This window comes from Pyxicephalus adspersus, chromosome 10 (genome assembly GCF_032062135.1).
Source record: "Pyxicephalus adspersus chromosome 10, UCB_Pads_2.0, whole genome shotgun sequence".
NCBI lineage: Eukaryota > Metazoa > Chordata > Amphibia > Anura > Pyxicephalidae > Pyxicephalus > Pyxicephalus adspersus.
Window position 1 is genome coordinate 16,443,180 of NC_092867.1, and position 3,959 is coordinate 16,447,138.

The 3,959-nt window shown below is 40.8% G+C and overlaps 1 protein-coding gene across 1 annotated transcript in view; it reads left to right on the top strand.

Moving 5' to 3' along the window:
• Window positions 1–1,970: 1,970 nt before the first annotated feature.
• The window catches only part of OAT (ornithine aminotransferase), a 14,601-nt gene continuing 12,612 nt past the window's right edge, over window positions 1,971–3,959 (top strand). Inside the window, exon 1 of the mRNA XM_072424079.1 lies at window positions 1,971–2,027. The gene's annotated coding sequence lies outside the window, so the exon portion shown is untranslated. The remainder of the gene's footprint in view (window positions 2,028–3,959) is intronic.

Genomic DNA, 3,959 nt, shown 5'->3' on the forward strand with positions numbered 1-3,959 from the left:
CACCTGACCCATTGTGCTAACATGCAGCCTGCTTCAACACATGTGCATCCAATTTGACAAGTACATAATGTATTACTGCAGCAAACGTTTAAATCTGGCCTTGCAATAAAAAATGTATAGGACAGCAGATATGAAAAATGCTCATTATTGCCCCTTGGGGGATCTGCAAGAGCTGAATCCCACCAGGTCATTACAGGCTGTATGTAATTCAAACTGGGATCATGCTAAGGCACCACCATGTCATGTGCTTTGTTCTGCTCTAACACCAGAATCACACACATACACACACTTTACATACAGAAAAAGTACATTGAAACATATACCAAAAAAAAACACCAGTTCCTTAAATTACAACCTCAGAAAATAAATTTTAATAAAATGATACCTTTATTTAAAGTACCGTATATTTGATTGCTAGTTTATTAATTCCTATGTGGCAAGATCAGATGAATAATAAAATAAAGTGTAATGCCTACAGTAGATGGTTGATAAGGTAAATCATGTACTTTTTAGAATTGGTTCTAAGGACAGAATGCTCAGCACACTTGTCACAGTGGGCACTGTAAGATGTTGCCAGAGATATTAATGTGCTGTATTTTCAGTATTTGTATAGAGTTAAGCATGCCCACCGCCTTTCCATAAATGGCAACAAATGGGCACAGGGATTGGCTTGGGTGTTGCCACTCCTTGTACACAAGAATTTGGGGAACTTTAGGAGGTGTGGTGGTTATATGGAGAACATATAGAAAAGAAATAAAGGGCAGGGTCCTCTCCTCCTGTGTCACTGTCTGTATTCGTCTGTCATTTGCAACGCCTATTTAATCTACAGGGCTGCATAATATGTTGGCCCTATATAAATCCAGTTCAATAATAATAAAAACATAATATTATGGTGCTCTTTATTTGCAGATTGTTTTATGTTTCTTTTAGTACATGTTTACTTGTAATGATAAACATTGATTTTTTTATGTTTACTATATGAAGAGAACACAAAAGGAAAATATTTACAAATGTTCCAGGTGTAGTAATATCACAAACAAAATAGCCATACAAAGCTTTCATTACACCTCCAATTCTATTACTCTGCAAATCACTTTCTACACCAACCATTGCTGCACCCCCAGTGAGGATTCATTATATGTGTAATACAAAGGATGAGAAACCTTGTTTGAAAGACACAAATTATTTCTCCAGCTACTCTTAATATGTTGAAGTATTTCTACAGTTCTCTGCCACAATGTATCATTTCCTCTGTACTCATACTGTCTGGCCCCCACCCTAAGTTTGTTACTCATCATCTGCCAGCTCTGTATATATGTCTATATCACTGCACCTAAATGTTATCTCACCCATCCCAGGTCCTTCTCACACCTCTCTCCCCCTTTAATTCTTTCACCAAGAACCCCATTACATCTAATGCCTATTCACTCCACTTTTATTATTCACTCTTTTCTTGTGTGTTCTGTGGAATGCCAGATCTATCTACAAAAACTAACCTTCACCCACAACCTTCTATTATCTATGTTCAGGTGGGTGGTGGGGTTGTGATGTGATTTCTACATTCTCATGCCCATGAACTGTGCCCACATTTCATTTTATTTGCAGTGTCTCATCCCTGGCGGCCCTTAGGAGATGATGGGAGTGGTAGTGAGCTGTTGTTATACCTACCTCTGCTGTACACTGTCAATAGTCCAAATTCTGGTATATTAAGAACCAGCTCAATAGCTAGGATGGCCCAATGGTTGGCAAGGTGCCAACCACTGGGAGCCATCCAGGAACATCTCTAGCCACTGTTCATCCAAACTTAAAAACATTTATTGTTCTTCTGCAATGGATTGGTGTGAATTTTCTGGTTCAGCGTGTTTTGGTGCAGTGCAGACCATGAGCATTGGAGCTGCATTGTGGCCATTTATAATGAATGGAAGATATTAGGCCTTGCAGTAAGGCGTGCATTGTGGTAAAAAGTGTGAACTTTGTTCTTCGCTCGGTTTGCTCGGCAGGCAGGTGTGTGTCTGCAGGTCATCCAGGTAAAGGGGGCGGGGTGCTGTGTGCTCACCTGTGCAATATCTGCTGGTGGGGGGGAGGCTGAGCGAATGCTGGGATGAATAGGCGGTGGGGGAGGGGTGGGATGCTGGCAGGGCCTTCGCTTCCTATTATGCTGGGATGACATCATTGTCTGGGCTGTGTGCATCTCCGTGCCCTGCAATGTGCTGCATGCTTCTCTTTCCTAAAGCCACTTTTATTACTAACATAAACCGAGCTGAGCCATTTATGCTGAAATCTCTGAATAAATGCAATTTAAAGCTAGGTATTATGTTTATTCTTTGCTTCCACTGGGTGACAACACTTCATGGCCTGCAGGGAATCCTCTACATTGTTGTCACCCTGCACAGTTCTGTTTTTGCACAGGCATAAGGGGGTTGTCCCTGCTAAAATCCCGTATCCTTGCCACCATTTCATTAAATAGCACTCCATCTGCTTCTGTTTTATTTCTTTTTCTTTTCTCTAATATTGGCCACAGACAGCACCTATAACCCCAGCTGGGGACATTTGGCCTGGTTCTGCATAGTGATCTGTTCCCTATCCATTTCCTGCCGACGGCACTACAAATAACAGCATATCCTATAACTTTACTGAGTTTCCATGTATTAGCTTTACCATGAATATAAGCAGATATTACTAAGAATGTGAGAGTCCGTAGCGTGCCGTATGGTGTGCTTTCCCTGATTGCAACCCGTTGGAATCTTTTTAGTGGCAGACTGATGTCAGAGTGAATTTTGTAATCTTCTCATTCAGTTCCTTGTTCTTTCTGCTCTCCAAATACTGATCTGCATAAATAATTGGTTTAAGATTCGGTTTTCATCTGTGTTTCAGTTCTGCCTGGAGATCTGGCAATGTTCCAATTGTTTCTTGTAAATATTTTTCTTCCATAGGTATAGCTGGCAGTGTGTGTATGGTTCCCACATAATTATTTTCACCTACTTCAAAAATATCTCTACATTCAACACATTAATGCTTGTTGGAATGATGATAAAGGAGCATCCCGGGTCAACATCAATGCCAGATCATGGAAAGTAGGGTGACCGGTGCCCAGCTGGTATCCATTGAACTGGTCTCTGGTGATAAAGTGGGGAAGGGTTAGACCCTCTGTTGTGGTCTGTCCATGCTGGGCAGTGTTCTCCCCTGTCCCTTTTAGCTGGGCGCACCACCCAGCACTTTTCAGCAACCACCCGGCTGTTTTTGGGTAGTAACTAATGATTTGGGTCACAATACAGGGCTGCCACCTGCCTACAGTTTAAAACAATTACTGGGTTGAATACTGATGCTGGGGGGTTAACCCCCTTTATTTGTTCTGGTGACCACAATGTTGGCAAGACAGAAAATAAAGTGGAAACACAACATCTAGTTATAATACTGAGTATCGCAGACATTCCCTCAAGCATTCCCTTGTGGGTATCTTCCATATCAATGTCTTTAAATGGAAGTAATTGATTCACACCAGGAAATATTTGAGGGAATGTCAGATTCACTGTTTTATAAATCGAGCCCTGTGAGTTGTCGGAGCAATAGATGAAGGAAAATTCTGTTCTAAGGACAATGCCTTGGGATAACAATAAGTTTATTTTGGGGATTTTTCTTTTCCTTTCCTGTTGCATTTAAGTGAAATCTCTCTGGGTGCAGCCAGCAGAAACATTATAATAATCTTGGGTGGGTGACATTTTTACCTCTCCTTACTATGTATAAAGCAAAGTATTGTCCTGACTTGCATTTTAAGGATCTGGTTTCTGGAACATCATATAACTTGGTGGGTGTCTGCAAAAAGTGTTTCCTGGGAATTTATTTAATGAATGACCCCAGCAGGTAAGGTATGGTTGTCCTGTATATACTTTGTATCCATTATTTTATTTCCTATGGGATCAGGAATGTTTCTTGCTCTTTTTCATGCTGTAAAAAAAAAA